The sequence below is a fragment of the Lissotriton vulgaris genome, chromosome 5, assembly GCF_964263255.1.
Source record: "Lissotriton vulgaris chromosome 5, aLisVul1.2, whole genome shotgun sequence".
In the NCBI taxonomy this organism is placed as follows: domain Eukaryota; kingdom Metazoa; phylum Chordata; class Amphibia; order Caudata; family Salamandridae; genus Lissotriton; species Lissotriton vulgaris.
The window spans coordinates 970227133-970246310 of NC_141693.1; the positions used below are offsets into that span (position 1 = coordinate 970227133).

At 45.4% G+C, this 19178-nt stretch overlaps 1 protein-coding gene and 1 pseudogene across 1 annotated transcript in view; both read right to left on the reverse strand.

Moving 5' to 3' along the window:
* Positions 1-19178, reverse strand: part of PTPRE (protein tyrosine phosphatase receptor type E) — a 934466-nt gene that overhangs the window by 749036 nt on the left and 166252 nt on the right. The gene's annotated exons all lie outside the window — the stretch shown is intronic.
* Positions 12745-13323, reverse strand: LOC147711839 (CCAAT/enhancer-binding protein delta-like; annotated as a pseudogene).

Below are 19178 nucleotides of genomic sequence, written 5' to 3' on the forward strand. Positions count from 1 at the left end.
GGCCTCTTATACATGAGTTTATTACTTTATTGCATAAAACACATCTCTGTTAACTCTTTGATGTACGGAAAGACATCCTCGGAATCCCCGCTTCAGGCCCGTTCCCACACATATTTACAGTTGAAGTCCCCACCCCGGTCACAACAGATGATGTTTATCGCGCAGCTGGACATTCCGCCGATTCACGGAATGTGTGAGGTTGATCGGATCTCATGGGGTGGGCGCTTTGATTCAGCTCAAGGATCCTTTGATGGGGGGGGGGGGTTCCTGCTGTACAGGAGGAAGGGGGCAATGACAATATCCGTGGGCCAGGTGGTGGCTTGGGGCACAAAGGAAAGAGGGGTGTTATCAAGGGATCCGGGACCATGAAAGGGACGGAGGGAAGTGTTGCGCTGGGAACAGGATGGGGTTCCGAGGCAGAGCTGTGTGGAAGAGAGGTTTATGACCCAAGGCATGTGAGAGCGGGGGCTGTCAGCGTGCGGGGGATGTGCTTGTGAGGGTGAAGAGCCGTGCTAGGGGTCAGCGGCGCGCAGAGCGTGGTTCTGGCCAAGGCACATAAGATGGCGGGTGTGCATGAAAAAGTGTGGCATCGAGGGAAAGGCAAGATGGCGCAGATAATGTTTACCAAACCGTATTAATTTTCCACACTGGCCTGGAATGTCGTCAGGCCCGGACTGGCCGTTGAGGGCACCGGGCAATTCCCCGGAGGGCCGCATGGTTGGGGGCCGGTTTTGGGCCCCTGGGGCCGTTTTTGTTACAGGGCCGTTATGCTGAAAAAACGTCCCTGTAACAAAAACGGCCGAAAACCGGCCCTGTCACAGAGCGCGGTCGCACCTCTCCCCCCTCCCCTCTCCTCCCGGAGAGGGGGAGGGGGGCCGGCCGAGCACTTTGCCAGGGCCGGTTCTGGTTCCCAGTCCGGCCCTGAATGTTGTGGGGATTAAAAATAAGCTACCCATTCCTGAGTGGGGTGCCTTTATGGCATTGCACGATATGTGTTTAATGCAGGAAACCTGGGCACTTGAAGTTAGTACAATGTCGGGTTTCGCCACTTTTGATATTTTGGCGACAACCGGAGGCAGAGGTAGGCCATCGGGTGGGCTCTCAATCTGGGTGGGTACCCATATGGGCATTAGGGCTGTGCAAATTCCCACTAACTCACCCGATGTCCAGTGTGTACTACTTACCCCCCCAAAGTATGCCACAGGTAGCCCTAATAAATGTATACTCAAGGCCAGTTAAACAGGGGCGCGAGTCTGAGGCAATTGATGTACTAAAAAACTTCATCCAGCAAATTGACCCCTCCATCGTTCTACTGCTGGGTGGAGACTTCAATTGCCAGTTCGAGCCTTTGATGAGCCCAGATTTGGGTGATCTAGACGAAGTAGATCAGCTATGGCACATTCCTGACCCGCAGATTTCTCAGGTCAAGGTATGGACCCCTCTTGTTTTGCAAATACAATCATTTGCGCTAATGACATCTCTGAGAGCATGCAACGAGAGGGTGGAATCTGTCATTGACTACATATTTATTGAAGCTAGGCACTGGGATAGGGTGGCTGAATTCAGGGTGCACGCTAGGCATGATAGTGATCACAATGCCCTTGTCTTATCACTTAAGGCTGGGAGTTTTCGTCTGATAAATTCACCGCCTCTTCAAACAAATGTTCCCCAACCCCTAATAATTACTACATACTTATAATAAGGATTGTAATCCCATTTATTTCTGATATGAGGAGCCCGGGTTCGAGGGGAAGGGCTGCCGATATTCATAACCAGATGGCCATCAAGCTAAGGGATGTTTTTTGTCCTGTGGGCGGTGTAAACTTACTTTGGACCAATGTACACCCATGGTATAATGTCCTTTGTCGAAAGGCAAAAACCGCCCTGCTGCTTGCACTCAAAACAAAGGACACAGGAGTTATTAGGGGAAAACACATATGCTACAAAAAGGCAATTAATGAGGCTAAAAAGGAATGGGAGATTAAGTTGTGGGAGGAACTTGGAAGCGCGCTAAGGGGTCGGGACCCTAAAAAATTCTGGACCATTGTTGCAACAGGCTTAAATGGGTCAAACCCCGCACCTGCCCCAAATATTGCCCCCATAGAGTGGGAGTTACACTTTGGAGCACTCTATGGTTCCGCTACAGTCTGTCAAACTACCGAATCCCAGCAAAATCTAGGGAAACTAGGGGTAGTGAATGGTAAAAATAGGGAAATAGTGTCAGCCTCCGCCCCCCACTCATGGTGGGACCCATTGGTAGTAGGGAGGGACCTACGCCTCTCACACTGTGATATCATCACGCTGAATAAGGTTGAGGCGGCAATCGGAAAATTACTTCCCAACAAGGCCCCCGGTCTCGATAAACTACCCGGAGACTTGTTCCGTACCCAGCTTAAAATCTGGGCTCCCTACCTAGTTGTTCTATTTAATGAGATACTGTTGGGGGCAGAACTGCCAGCAACCTGGCTGGGGGCTGAGATTGTGCCCATCTTAAAAAAAGGCTGCCCACTTACCCCTTCAAACTATAGACCAATAAGTCAGACGTTAATGGGAAGGATCATTCTTGATAGGATCCTCGGGTGGATAGAGGAAAACGAAATCATAACCCCATTCCAGGCCGGCTTCAGGGCTGGCACTTCCACCTTGGACCAAATATTTCGCCTGCAGGTCCTTTATTGGAAAACAGCAAGTGGGAGGGTGGCAGCCTCTACCGTGGTTTTGTGGACCTGCGGGCTGCATTTGATTTGGTTCCTCGAATCAAACTGTGGAAGGTGCTGTCAGATCTGGGACTCCCGCCCTATCTATTGGCTATATTATCTATGCTCCATACAGACAACTATGCCCAAGTTAGGTGTGGGAGGTATGGTGATCTCACAGAGCGCTTTCCTGTTCAGAAAGGAGTGCGCCAAGGGTGCGTACTGGCCCCCACGCTATTCAGCCTTTACATTAATGGTCTTGTCGACCATTTGAATGGCGTGGTGGACAATGACGCCCCAAAACTGGTGACCGGGAGAATGCCAGCTCTGATGTTTGCAGACAACACTCTGCTGTTGTCGAAAACGTCATCTGGCATTCAGAGAACGCTTGATGGATTTGTGGCGTTTTGTGCTTTGCGGGGATTGGAAATAAACCTGGGGAAAAACAAGTTCATGATTTTCAATCCCCCAAAGCGGGCACGCTCAAATCCGGTCCTAAATGGGATCCCCCTGGAGAGGGTCAAGACCTTTGTATATTTAAGAATTACCCTTACGGAGATCCTCGACTGGAATATTCAAACTACCAAGTCGGCGCTTAAGCTATCTCAGGTCGCAGGGGGCATTAGTAAAGTGATCAAGGGGTCAGCCTTCAAACCGGTATCTCCGGCTCTGGAAATATACCGTCTCCAGGCTAGAACAGGGGCAGTTTATGGTGCCGAACTCTGGGGGCACAAACAGGCACCAAATCTTAGTAGGGTGGAATAAAGGTTTGTTAGGAATTTAGTTGGATTACCACCAAGCACACCACTGATTCCCCTTAGAAGTGACCTTGGGTTGGAGCCAATAGAGGAGATCATAAGCGCACGCCCCATTGTATACTGGAAGAGGTTGTGGTCAGCATTGGAATTGGCGTCCTATAGAGCAGAATTTGCTGAGGTGTGGACCTTTTTTAAAAACAAAAAGATCTCATGGCTTCTACATATTAGGAATGTTAGCACCCGGATAGGTTATCCGCAACTCTGGGAAACACCCGAGATGTCATGTCCTGGGATATTGAAAAAAGAACTCCAAACTCAGATCCATATGGAGAACTTCCTTGCATTACAGAGGTCTGCAACTTTGGGTAGGCTATCGTCAGAGTTCCTCCTTGTTAAAGTAGAACCTAAATTTGAGGAATTTATGGACGTAATACAACCTCAGCTTGCGAAAAAGCTCTATCTCCAGCTAAGGCATGGTACCCTACCGATTAGGTCTTTCACATCCAGATGGTCAAAGTCAAGCAAAGAAGCCCGCCCGGAATGTGATTATAAAAACGAAAATGTGATTCATGTAATGTTTTTCTGTCCTGCATATTCAGTAATCAGAAGATGTTGGTTGATGCCAATATGCAGGAACCTTAAGCTTCGACGTGTCACCCAGGCGTGCCGGATTTTGTTTTACGATACCAATCCCCCCATTGTGTTTGCCGTATCTCGATACCTATTCGGTATGTGGCGCAGAAGACAACGTTTTGTAACTTCTTTGTAAAATTCATGGCATCTTTTATTGTTACTCTTTGATAACTCAATTGTTTAATTATTTTTTAACAACAAATGATTTGCTTACTATTTATTGTTTTAATACTTGTTGCTTGTATGAATTTTATTTGCACTTTTATGGTCTTTGACTGAAATAAAGTTATCAAATGCTAAAAATGGAATAGTAAATTACACTTTTCTAATGTTAGCATGCCATCTAGCGCAAGTCGATGTAAAGACTTGCGTTGTAATGGCATGGCGTGGTTACATCGCAGTCGTTGTAACGATTGCGATGTAACGGCACGCGTTGTAATAACTAGCGTTGTTGCGTCATACATCCGAAGTAGTCTACCTTTCCTCTGAACTGATAGAAAGCTTTTTTTTTTCCTTAATTGAAAGTACTAACGAGGGGCAATATCAATGCATTCTCAGCTGAAGCGCTGCAATGTCCTGAGGTAGAACATGGTTTAGCAGAGGTTTTGTGAGCTGGGGGAATATGTGTAATCTGAGGAGAGGCAGTATAGTGCTACCCTGACCTCGGACAGTAATGATTCGTTTTATGGTGTGGCGGTGCAGTTTTTAAAAAAAACATTTAGGGCGGTGAACTATCATTTTAATTTGCAGATGAGGGAATAAAGGCTTGGTTTTGGTAAAACAATGCAATGAAGTTTTGTTCTGAGATAAGAAGGTATACACTTTCTATTTAAGATGGTTGTGAATATTCTGTTAAATTTAGAAGGAGTATTATTCGCTAGTGTGTTCTGAACTGATTGGATGGAGTGGGTTTGCTCTCAGTTGAAAAGGTATATTCTGTGCATAAGCAACATACTGTAGGCTTAGTGTAATTCAAAACAGTGTATTGCAGTTTGTGTTTGACATGTGCCAGTATATGTTTGCTGTAAACAGAGGCAGCTGGTTTGTTATGATAAGACGAAGTGCTGGGTTGTTTTGGGCTTAAGAAGTGTACAGCCTTATTCATACAAGCCATATGTTACTAGTACTCAGCAAGGCAGTCAATTAATGGCATCCGAAGTGAAAAGATCAACCCCTTCTGCTGAATGCAACCAAACTGATCGTACGTAAACTCTTGTCAACAACTTTCATGCATACAAACCTGAATGAAGATTTAAAATAAGACCCGTTTTATCAGCCATATTAGCCAACTGTATTCAACAGCTCAATGGTTACTTGAAACAAGGGTTAATGGAGTGATAGGGTGGACGCGGGGAACCCCTAAATTCTTACAACCCAAAAGTCACCTCAATAACACAGTCATGGATGGATGAAGGTGTTAAACTTCAATCTCATGAGGTAATATGTCCAACAGTAAGTCACCAATCAGCATTTCAAAAATACGGTTAATTCATTAAGGACAAGCTCAATAGGTGAGTTCTAAGGCAAAGTGAAACATTGTAGCTACTTATTACAGAAATGTAAAAAGTGCAATCAGAAATTGTAAAGTGCAGATGCATAAAGTCATTGTCATGAAGGGTCCAAGTAATTGGGCAATACAAGAATTTGGGAAAAATCAAGAATATTCCATGTCCCAGTGAGCAGTAAAATCAATAGGAAATCGAAGAGCATCCCTACTAGTCACCAGGTTCATCCCCCAATTTGAGGGTTTAAATAGGAAATTTCCTCCTAGGAATACATTAAAACTGCAAACCCATCATGCAAAGAAGAGCATAGAATTATTAAACACCTTATTGCCTTCCCATCTAATATTGATTCAGTCCCTCTATTCTAATGTCATCTGGAGATGGCAGAACAAAATAGGTCCAAAGCAACAGTGAGCAATAGTGTGTAAAGCAAATCAGCAAGCTACTGGAAGAAACCTTGAATGTTGTAACATTAGTGAGCCTATGTTAGGAAACCTTTCTGCGAGAACAGAAAGAACAACGTCATTTGGAAATAAACATAACTTTACTTGACTGTGCGCAGCAGAAATAATAAACAGTGAGTGTACCGGGGGAGAGATAAATTTTAAACAAGATGGCATTGAGCCCTAACTGAGACCCAGTTAGCATAAGCCAAGCAAGGCACTTTAATAAATCATAGCAAAATTGCTTCAAATGCAATAGCATCAGATTAGTGTACACACAAAATTCATATTCTACATGTTGTTAATAATACACATTTTTTCAATGTAGAAAACTCCCACAATTGTAAGATGAAATGTTAGGTATACATAGTATTTGTGAGCTGGAGATGTATAGTTTTACTCTGAGCCATTTTCATTCAAGTGAGCAACAGATACCTTTACCCTAATTTGGGTGATTCGTTGTGCCACTAATGCTCATTGCTTAGCTCGGCACTTGATTGATGTCTGTTTGTAACTCCCAAAATTACAAGTTCAAATCCCACTAGAGCTGATTATTACACCATTTATCTTCCTGAGGTCAATAAAAAAATCAATGGGGCATTTAGACCAACCAACCATTTAGACCAACCTGTCAGCCTACCTGATCAGGGTCATCTATGGCCTCTGCTACCCTGGCAGAGGACCGCCCACCATATTTAAAGATCTCTATCAGCTTGACAGGAATCTTCAAGCCCTGAGCACAACCCCTGCTGTAGTAATTGCTCTGGTCAACATATTAAAATACCCTGGAGCTACTGATTTTGTTATTAATCTTACACTAGTGGTTTTGGAAGTGGAACTGTGTCTTCAAACTTAATAAGATATGAGGGAAGGGGGTTTTCCCTACCTTTTTCTGCTTAAACATTAGCCCATGAGATTTGCGTGCCCTGTTTGAAGTCTTGACAACTATGCCATTTAATATCCATTCTTCTCAGATTGCTACATTCATCCAAGTCTTAGTTTAGTGTTCATATGTATACCACTTAAGAGAATGAACTATACTCATATTTCTGCCATGAGGACTGACTCAATTCTCCTGAATATTATGCTCATCTTCAATCAGTTTCTAACACATTTCCCGGGTAAAGCTTAATTCAATCCCTTTGCCACTGTCTTAGTGTATGCTTCAATTAAGGATACAGTTTGTAACTCATTTACACACACACACAAACTCACTTATCCACTCACCCACACACTCACTTAATTCAGTCATACTGAGACTTGTATTTTTCTGACATTTCAATTAAAATTAATCACAAAATTATTTCCTATTCTTAGTATGGGTTAATATTATATATGTACTTATCTTATCTTATCTTAAGTGCCATTTGTAAAGCGCACTGTCGCCGAAGCTTCCTGGCGCTGGAGACAGAGTGGGTGAGGAGGAAGCGCAAAAAGCGGGAAGCCTAGCTGAGGGGGGGGAAAGATAAGTTTTTAGCAGTTTCCTGAATTTAAGAAGGGATGTAGAAGATTTGATTGAGAGGGGGAGGAGGTTCCAAAGCACAGGAGCCAGGTAGGAAAAACGTCGGCCGCCGAATTTTTTAGTTTTGCTTTTGGGCATGACTAGCAAATCACGGTGGGCTGATCTGAGGTTGCGTGTCGGACAGTGAGGATGGATGAGGGATTTGAGGAACCCAGGGCTGGGGCAGTGAAGGGCTTTGAAGGTGAGACAGGCCACCTTGAAGGTGGACCTCCGGTCCATCGGGAGCCAATGAAGGCTACGGAGCAGAGGCTTGGCTGATTGCCATCTGGGGGATCCATGAATCAGGCGGGCCGCTTGATTCTGGACGACTAGGAGGCGGTGCATCAAAAATAGAGGGAGACCGTGATAAATTGCATTGGAAAAGTCCAGTCGGGAAAGCACAAGTGAAGTGACAGCTTGAGTGAGTGCTTCGGGGGGGAGAAGATGACGGACTTTGCGAATCCTCCGAAGTTGGTACATGCAGGAGGATACTACGCCTCCAACTTGGGCTTTGAGGGAAAGTTCAGCGTCAATGATTATGCCCAGACTTTTTACAGTTTTAGCTGGAATAGGGGGAGAGCCGAGCTCTGGAGGCCAGTACTGTGGGCCCCAAAGGGCATGGCTGAGTCCAGGGAGGAGGAGCTCAGTCTTGCCGAGGTTTAGTTTTAATTGATCCTGGTTCATCCAGAGTTGGATGTGAATCATAACTTCGTGAAACGTTTTGATGGCATGAGGTGAGTTGAGGGGGAGGATGAGTTGCAAGTCGTTGGCGTAGTTAAAGACTGTGATATCCCATTTCAGAAGAGATTGGATCAGAGGCCAAAGATATAAATTGAAAAGGAGCGGGGAGAGGGAGGAGCCCTGGGGGACACCACAGGAGGTGGGGGACTTGTTGGCAGTGTAAGGACCCAAGCGGACCGCCTGTGTTCTTCCAGTAAGGAAGGACTTGATCCACTCATGAGCTGTGCCTTGGATGCCCGCCTGCTCGACACAGTGGAGGAGGATGTTGTGATCCACCGTGTCGAACGCAGCCGACAAATCCAGCAGGATGAGGGCCTGGTGGCGTCCAACGTCCGCATTGCTTCTGAGTGTGTCAAGGACTGCCAGGATGACAGCCTCTGTAGAGTGGGCAGGTCGGAAGCCCGCCTGATTAGGCTCCAGATGGCAGGAGGATTCAATGAAGTTTGACAAGCACCGAGTAACATGGGCCTCCAAAAGTTTGGAAAAGTAGGGAAGGAGGGAAATGGGATGATAGTTCGACGGCTCTGCAGGGTCGGCGCCAGGTTTTTTAAGGAGGGGTAGTAAGATGGCCTCCTTGAAAGAGGTAGGAAAGATGCCACTGCACAGGGATCTGTTAAGTAAATTTAGAATATCGTCAGGTAGGTTGAGACATACATTCCGCAGAACGAATAGTGGACAACAGTCGTTGGGGGAGCCGGATTTAACACAGGTGGCAAGTTCCGCTAGGGAGGTGGAATCCAGAGCGGGAAGGGCGGAAAGGGTCAGGGAGTTTGTAGAGGAAATATCCGGTGGGGATGACTGGGGAGGGGGGGAATGGACATTTTAATTTTTATGATCTTTTCCAGAAAGAACGAGTTTAGAGTATCGCAGGCCTCCTGAATAGGGGTTTGAGTCGGGAGGGTTCTATCATCAGTGGTTAGCTCATTCAGAACTCTGAACACCTCCTTGGATTTATCTACTGCCGATGAGATCCTTTCAGAAAAGTGATCTATCTTAGCCGATCTGATGGCTGCCTTGTAGTCTTTACGTGCAGTCAGATAGGATTGTCTGGCTAAGTCTGAGTAATTGCGTCTCCAAGTGCGTTCCAACTGACGCGTTTTCAATTTGTGGGCTTTGAGATCATCCGAAAACCACCTATGAGAATTGCGGTGCCTGGTGCGGGGGAATTTGACTAAGGGAGCAACTAGATCGCTGGCCGATTCTAGCCAGGAGCCTAGGTTTTGTTCTAATTCGTTGATATCATCGGAGGGATGAGGACCTATGTGAGAGTCGGCAAGAGCAGTGAGAAAGCCCTGAGCATCGTAGGTGCTCCATTTCCGTGACTAGCCACCGGCCATCAGAGGGGCAGGGATCTGACCGGCCACTGTTATGGTGGTGTCCACCAAATGGTGGTCTGACCAGACAAAGGGGAATATGTCTGGTGGGGACAGGGCCAGGTTGCAGGACCAGATCTGGTCCAAGATATGTCCCTTGATATGGGTGGGTTGGGAGACATGCTGAATGAGATTCAGATTAGTGAGGGTGTCGAAGAGCTCAGTGGCATGGGTGCCAGCGTTGGTATCATTGAACCAGTAGTTTAAATCGCCAAACATAACGAAACAGGAGTGCATTGTTGCCAGAGAGGACAGTTGTTCGTTTATAGTGGAAGAAAAAGAGGGCCTTGAGTGGGGGGGTCGGTATAGAAGGAGGAGAGTGAGAGGGCCGGTGTCAGTTTGGACACTGAAGAGTAGGTTCTCCACCTCAGGGAGGGGGAGAGAGTGAGAGGAGATGGATATCAGGCGTTTAGATATAATGGCTGCCACCCCACCGCCGGGCCGGCCATCAGGGCGGTCGGTGGGAAGGATATATTAGTCTGGGGGGAGAGCAGCCAGTATGTCAGGAAGGAACTCTGAAGTTAGCCAGGTTTCTGTAAGCAGGAACAAGTCTGGGTTAGAGTTAGATAGCAATACAAAGATGTCCTCGGCATGTTTCACTAGTGAACGAGTGTTCAGATATAAGATCCTAATGGACGTGAAGTTCCTAGTTGGCGTAGCTGAAGGAGGGCGTCCGCCGGAATGGATTTGGTCGGGGCGCATGAGGCCAACAGCGGATATGCGATGAAGGGTCGTTGGGGAAGGGGTGGTGACGGTGTTTTGTAGGTCTCTGAGGGATTGAGCTGTATACGTGATGACTTGGCCAGCCTGGTGTGCCCTAGGGCCCGTCCTGGCGCGGACGGGCACAGACGGGCTTGCCCTAGGCGCACCTTCGGCGCGTGTAAACAGTGCTCCCGCTGCGCTTCCGGTGGATACACATAATATATGCTGGAAAGGGGGGAGGGTGGAAGGGCGTGGCCTAAAAAGGGGCGTGGCCTCTCTCGTGGCCGGGAATGGCGTGTGTGTTGAGCGGCGCAGCAGCGCTAAGATCCGCTGTGCGTGCCTGACTCAGAGAAGTGCTCTTACTAGCTGGTGAGTGATTTAAAAAGCAAGTAATTAGTGACAATCAACACATTTTAAAAAGTAAGCAATGCGCGAGTGCGCCTCCTGGCTTCCGCCTCAGGAGAATATGGCAGTCTGTCTGAGTGAGTCGCTTGTAATCAGCGAGTATTTAAGGCGACGATGGGCGTGGCCTAAAAAGGGGCATGGCCTCTCTCGTGGCCGGGAATGGCGTGTGTGTTGGGTGGCGCGGCAGCGCTAAGATCCGCTGTGCGTGTCCTGACACAGAGAAGTGCTCTCACTAGCTGGTGAGTGATTTAAAAAGCAAGTAATTAGTGACAATCAACACATTTTAAAAAGTAAGCAATGCGCGAGTGCGCCTCCCGGCTTCCGCCTCAGGAGAATATGTCACACTAGTTATAAATCAACAGGCATAGATCTCTCCTGATTCACCACACATTAAATTATTTTCTGTTTTGCTAAACGTAGATTAATGAATTAATCAACCACTTTTTCTTTTTCATAAACAAATGTTTTAATGAATCAATACATTTTCGTAACAAATATATTCATTTGTTTTGTCTTGAATCAATCAGCTTTTTCTGTAAAAGTTTTTTTATAAATGTATTTTTCACCAGTCAATGTTGTTTAACTATTTTGTGGGATTTGTTTGTAGGAAATTCAGTCGAGTCACAATTTCTTTCTTCGAATCCAGATTTTTCAATTTTGCGCAATTCGCTCTGAGTCTGATCACTAAAAAATAGTGCCTTTTCAGCAAACGTCCAATGAAAGATGTGTGCTAACAGTTTCAACACTTTACACAAGCAAATCAAAGATCCTGATGCAGGAAGTGTAACAAATATCACTTGTTAGGTCTGATGTTCACCAAGATCTTTTGATTTTACTAATATTAAATATGTATAATAAACTTAATAAAAGGGACTTTCAAGCCGGATCTCTGCATCCATTTGTCTCTTGTTGTTTAATTCACAGTTTTCTTCCTCCCACTGAGTCAGCCTACTTCAGCCACTGGCTAACTTCATGTTGAGTGATGCATTTTTCTCTTTCACAAGGACCACATCCACGCAGAAGGTAGTTCCTTTCAGTGCCAATGTTTTTGTTTTTACTTTATTATTATTTTAGTGTTGCCTTTGTGATAGCAGGGCACTTTCTATCAGCTCTTCGTGTGAGCACACACCACATTCCAGATTTATCGTTTCCTGTATTCTGATACATTTGTTGTAAATTCCTTTTGTAGTAGCCTTTGTTTATCTGACTACTGCTATTTCACAGCATGCTAGATTGTGTTCTTTTCAAACTGCTCTTTTAGAGTTATCGTCTTTTTAGTATGCACACACTAAAGTCCATTCAGAAGGCATTGTCATTTACAATGCAGGCAAAAGTAGAAATGCCTTTCAGCAGAGTAAATACATCTGGCATCGTTAAAACCCAACGGGGAGAAAGTGGAGCAAAGCGCGCCAGCTTAGGGTGCTTGTTCTCACTTTAAATCGCTTTATTTTCAGTTTTAGAGCTGGAGACCTGGTAACGCTGCACACTATGCGTGCAAACACAAATGCCAGCTATGTGTGAGAACCTTTTCTCTGGTGGAAACATTTCTCCCTTTGTTAAGCAACATGGGCTAATCTTTTTAGCAAATGTTTCCCACCTCCCGCTCTCTAAGTGCCAGTGTCGGTGATGATTGGGCCCAAATTGCGGACTCCATTCGTGTACAGGCAGTCCAGGAGGTGCATTCTAATTTAAAACCTCTCCAAGTCAACAAGGCGATGAGACACGAGGACACAGGCAGCATCCAACGAGGCCCAGACATTTTGGGCAACTTTCTGCTACAAACCCCGTTAGCTAAATAAATCCTGGAGGCACGGAGATGTGTTCATAGGAAACAGGCTGGTTGCGACAAGGTGCAAAACGTACGCAGGAACCTCAATGTTAATAAAACATATATATATATATTATGAAAGACAGCTTCAAATATGTCCTTGGCAAAGCAAAAACTCACATTCACCAGGTGGCTCCTCTCGCCCGCCCGCTGATAGTCCTAAGAGTCTGGGGTGCCACTGTGCGTGCAGTCACGGCAGTCGATACCGCTGGGCGCGCTGACGGAGTGCTGCTGCAGAGGGCTAAAGGCCTGTGTGGCGGCTGCCAGCAGCAGCTTGAAGAAGTGCTGCAGGCCGACCAGGTCCCGGGACAGCAGCTCGATGCACTTGTCCAGCCGCTCGTCCTCGCTGGAGATCTCCAGCAGTCGCTGCTGCATGTTCTGGTTGCGCTGCTTGGCCTTGTCGCAGCTCTTGAGCATGGTGATGTTGTTGCACTCCCACTGCTGATGGTACTTGGGTCTACCACGGTTCAGGCTCTTCTTGTTGTACTGCTCCTTGCCACTCCACGCCGCCCAAACTGGGCAAGCGGCTGCTGGAGCAGGGGGAGCTGGGCTCTGGGGAGGAAGGCGGCGTGGGGTGAGGGGGCTGCCCCCAGGCAGATGTACCGCCATCTGGGCACAGACGGCGATCTACGAGGGTAGGAATGAGGAGAGTTTGCTGTTGCTCCACTCAGGCTCCTGCTTGACGGCGAGCCGGTCCTGCAGTGCTGGGCTGCAGCTCGTCAGAAGAGTGGAGAGCATGCTCAGGTCCTAGGACTAGTTACTATAGCATATCGTAAACAAATTGGGGTCTGCTAGTTAAGTGAAAGTGTGCCATGCACGTTGTGCATGCCTGCAGTGGGAAAAACTAATTAAAGCAAGTTGAGCTCACAGACTAACTCCGGAAACATGATCCGTCTCTACACGCCTCCTTTAGATAAGAAATACCCTCACGACAGCCGTCAAGCAAACGATCCAGTCCGGATGGGTTGTCCCAAAAGGAGACAGGGCTGTAACAAAGAAGCCTCATTTTTAATCGGTGGCCACCGTTTACCATAAAAGATGACGGCAGCCAATGAAAATAATGGGCGGGGCTTCAAGTCCCCTTCTGAAATCTCCTCTACCACAATATGTCTCGCAGAGCGAGCAGTGCATGCGCGCTACAACACTAAACGAGACCTAAAAAGTAATGCAAAGTGGTGCAATACACTGCCTTAGATTACTTGGTGTCAAGATGACGGTCCCTGAGCGGTGCAGGGGCGTTTGCACGTAATCACCCATGGGTTTTGATATAAATCTACAAACATTGCTAGAGTTTCGCTCCAAAATATTACGCCTTCTCATTTTTCCAGCTTTGCACATGTGCTGCATTGTTCATCGCAGATATAAAGTGAGGAAATCCTTAAAGCATATTCTTTGTACTCAAAGTGACACTTTCCAATACAAAGTCTATGCTTCGGCGAATGCACACACCCTTGAACTATGGCGCATGGGTGTGTGCATCGGTGCATGGCTAATAACAGTACACCAACTTTGTCGGAGAGAAAAAATGCACCACATGTTAGTATGGATGGGTCATTTTATCTCTCTCCCTTTGACGCAAGACAGCACAGCAATTGTGGTGCAGCATTGCCTTGCATCAAAGAACAGTAACTCTGAGCCTATGTGTACAAGAAATTGTACTTAGAGAACGTATCTAACTGTTATACACGAGCTGCAAAAAGAATATAAATTTTTGTTTTTGTTTTTTAAATCCTTGGACTAAACTGAGATACTAACTAGACAAGAATCATCTTAACCACATGATATGTAGAACAGGAAGAATCGGTACAGATAGGAAGTTAATGTTTTTTTACTGAAAAATTTGTGAATTATATACATCATGGTAGAAACTACAGCAGCAATATGCAGAACAAGGTAATAATTTGAAACAAAATCCATTTGTTGTATTCAGCAGCATTCTGTTTGTCTCTGTTCTAAATCCTCAGTGCTGCTACGCTTCCATCATCATGAATTAATTCACTCAGCCAATCACTAGCAAACGGAGATAAGGCTGTTTGTTTTCATGGTATGAAAAAGACAATTTCACAGTACATAAAAGTTAATTTCACGGTGTCAAAGGCTAATTTCACACCACACAAAATTAATGATTGAGCGCAGGGCAAAAATAAATGTTGAAAGCTAACAACCAAGAAAGCGGTGCAAGAGGTTATCAAGATCCTCCAGGGCACAAGGGCATTCATTGATGCAGTCACAAGACATTGTCACACTCTCCCCTTATTTGCTGGGCCTATTCGAATGTTCATGTTGGCAGGATTAATAAAGCACATTTCTCTGCTTAAGAAACTTCAAATAAAACAGTTTGGCATCTTGTTAATACAGCGTATTGTAAGATAAAGGTCCAAACTTAGAACCTCCGTACACCTTTACATTTTGTTTTTCAAACATAAGATGAGGTTCACACTAGAGCTTGAAAATACTGCAAACCTACACCAGGACAGCATCTGTACAGATTGTGCCTTCATGCCTGGCATTCCTGTGTCCTGTTCTGGATTAGTTTCTCTTCACAGCACTGGCAAGAATAACACCCTGCACAAAAGACAGCACCTGGCATAAAGCCATTAACTCATCTTTAATAATTTCTCAGCTTTTACACATGGCCTACTGATGTCACGCTACTCTCCACACATCCTCTTCTCTCTGCTTTCCTCAATCGTAGGGGGAGCTTATAAAGCGCACTGACACCATGGGTTTCCTGGCGCTGGTAGAGAGTACAGAAGACAGAGAGACTAGGCAGATTGGGGGAAGAGCCAGGTTTTTAAAGACTTGCGAAAGAGGGTTAGGGAGTTAGAGGTTTTGAGGGGGAGAGGGAAAGAGTTCCAAAGCTTGGGGGCCAGGTAAGCAAATCAATGTAGTGAAAGGGAAAACTAGTACTTCCTGTCCCAACCCAGGAAGTTCCTGGCATCTCACTTCTGTCTGGACCAGCTAGACCGCTGACCTACTTATATAACAATGTCCTTTCCTGGAGGACATGACATCCTGAAGACTGCAAATCCCAGGCGAGATTATCATCTGACTGTATCAAGTGGCAAAGCAAGCGCGCCACTGGCCCTAACCCAAGCAAGGAAATTGGATCCCTGCCCCTGATTAGGCCAAAGGAGGCGCAGCACAGACAACAAACTCGCTCTTTATGTGTAAAAAAGGCTGTGTCATTGAAGACAGGTGCACTTCACAATGTTACTTTGGTCTTTGCCTTACAAAACTATACCTCACTGTACATTGGTTCACCTACTCGTGTGCCACATCTGCAGGTTAGTGTTTTAAACCATCTGTAAATTTCCAGAGTAGTGTAACACAAGAGTGTATTTCACTTGGAGGGTGTGGGTGGGGGTCAGAATGCAAAATTAAGACCCAATGGGGTTTTCATATGCAAGCCCTGTGTCGCTTTTACACAAGATAAAGTGGTACATGCGTGGCGCAGGGCTCTCATTTCGATTCATGAAGCCACGCATAGCCACCCGACATGGCTTTGAGTGGCCTCATAAATCATGAATAAGGCAATGCAGCACAAACCGATGCGTAGCCGTATTCTGCGCCCGGGAGGTGTTCCATGGAAGCTTTGATGGTTCTACCTGCCCCAGATTTACAAAGTGATGTAAACCTGGGGAAGCCCACATATGTACGCCTCCCGAGGTGAGGTGTTATGAGGAGAGTTATGCTTATTTCTCTTTATTTTCTCTTTCTGTGTGTGCTGCATTCTGCAGCACAAATAGAAAGAGCAAAACGCCTCTTAGGATTGTTTTTGTGCAGTAAAAACAACCCTACATCTAAGGTAGACCCTCTTGTACCATAGTGCGAGGGTGCCTATGTTGGTGCTAGGCTTCCTAAATGGCACCGATGCAGGGAGAAAGGACAGGAATGCACCGCATTGCTTAAATATTGTGCAATTATTTCTTTCACTTTGGCTCAGGGAAGCGCAGGAAGGTGCCTTACTGCGCTGTCCTGCACCAAAATCCGATAAATGAGGCCCAGTGTTTTTGAGCCTGTTTCCGCAACTGCACTCGCTATGAGTGCAATGCAAGCAGCGCTACCTCGTTCACACAGTTGGCAGAAAGAGGTTTTATAATGGAGAAGTCACACTGTAAATACAGTGGTCTCTCAGTTATATATATCGAAGGTGGTAAAAGGAGACTGCAGAGCTCTTAGCTTCTCCCTACACTATACATGCATGTTTTGCTGTAGATGAAGGCCCAAAGCATGAAACTGGTGCCCCATAATTGCCCCCAAGGAGCCGACTCCATATAGATTATCATTCGGGGGAAACATGTTTACCCTGAAAGTGGGCGCAGATCCACTACTCTGCTGTGGGAAACATCCTTTACGACACAACTTTTACCACGCAGTGCCTTTACAATGCAGGTTTTTCAACACAAGTCATTACAACGAATTGCGCTGGGGGGCGCTGTAGGATGGGTTATAGTTTAATTTACTATCCAACACCTTCCCTACTATCCACGGGTACTGGAGTTGGAATAGTAAATTAAACTATTCACTATCCAGCACCCCCCAACGCAAGTCGTTGTAACGACTTGCGTTGAAAAACCTGCGTTGTAAAGGCATGCATGGTAAAAACATGCGTTGTAACAATGTACATCCCTCTGCTGTGCATTGGCTTTTAACTGTCACGTGACTACAGCAACAGGAGACCTAATCATGTTGCCAAGATCTCATCCAGGAACCTATGTTGTCCATTGGAGCAAATTTTCATTATGGGCCATAATGGACCTTCACAGGTCAGTACAAACAGTTACACTTTTGTCCTTAATTTAGGCGGGGCTTGTAATTCTTTACTCAATTGCTGATGGATTTTATGAGTAGTGGAATATGGACTCTGCAATGTTTGACCAATACATTTGTAGGAAAATGAGTTGGAGGCATGAGCAGTTTTCCCCAATTTATGCACCACATTTTCTCCACTTTCAAATTTCCCTTGTGAATAAGTGCCTGTGTAAATTGTGCTTTTATCCGAATTGCAATGGAGAAGTTCCCCAAAATTTAATATTTTTATCCCTTTTCCTCCTAATTTCTTAAAAGTCAGAACTGACAGCAGCCGTTGGAATGTCTAATTGATCTTATGTGGCATGGGCATAGCAGTATTTCTAATATGGATATTTTGCTGCTAGAGTTAGAACTTAGGAAGGGAAATATTTATCCCTACTAAAAACAATAGGGTGATAAATTAAACAGGCAGAGACAAAGCACAAAAGTACAGCTTTTGTATAATGCATGCACCAGAGGGACACATCATATGGGAACACAGACACACACAAAGCAAGTTCACATGCAGACAGAACAGCAAAACCAAAAGAAACCAATTTTTACACAGTCCATAGGCTATTCATATACCCATGTACATAGACCCACAATAACACTAAACCATAACACCGTATAGTGGAAGGCAATAGTGGGCACAAGGTGATGTGCTTCACAGGGCACACATGATATTCATGAAGAAGCAGAGAGCTATGTGCCCCATGGGAGCACACCCTATGCACTCTTGGGAACACTGGCTTCACATACATAATGTAAAGTTCACATGCATAATGTCCTTGCCACAAAGAGCTCTCAGCAATAGAGCAATAGATAATTTGACAAATCAAAGACTGTCTTAAACCTTTTAAGTCCCAATGAGCAGCAAAATCAGTAAGAAATCGGACAGCATCTTTAGAAACATCAAAAAGTCATTGGCTCAACTCCAAATTTGAGGGTTTATATAGGAAATCTCATAGAATAGAATAAACACTGCATATTCATCACGGTGTGAGCAAAATAATAGAATTTCAGCAAACCAGAGCAATAAACATTAGTGTGCTTTCCACTTAAGCACTATAGCTCCACATGAATATTGATTTAGCCCCCACTATGCTATGAAAGCAGAACAATCTAGTTACAAAACAACAGTGAACTATTGTGAAGGAATACAATACAGCAATCAGGTAGAAGAAATCTTAAGATGGATACAATACTGAGCTCATGTTTAAAAATCTTCTTTAGGAACATCGTCATGCAGAAGTAAACAAATATGAATGTGCTTGACTGTGTGCATCATAAATATTAAAAAGTGAATGGGCAGGCTGAGACATCCATTTTGAACAAGATGGTGTCGATGCCTAGCTGAGGAATAGTTAGCGTAATCCAAGTAAAGGCACTTTACCAGGCGTTTACATACATAATATGCATGTTACTAATAATACACAAATAATAGCAATCTACAAAAACTCATTAACCTCTTAAGTGCTGCGTCGGGGCGTTGGCCGACGGCAGCACTACCTCCCCAGTGCTGCGCATGACCATTGGACGTCCATTCAGCACTAGTTCCAATGGACAGCGCAGCACTGGGGAGGGATATTTGCGCCGCATCTAAGGTGCTATAGGGGTTCAGGGGTATAGTATCGTGTGTACTATGGGGTATGCTGTGAAGTGCAGCACCCAGCAAGCTGTTGTGCAACAGGGCAACTGGTAATGAAGAAAATGGGATTCAAGTTGACTTGAAGTATGTGGGCGCTGGGTGATGTCGGAGAGTCCTCAAGTTGCCCACTTCAGGTGTGAACTCCTCA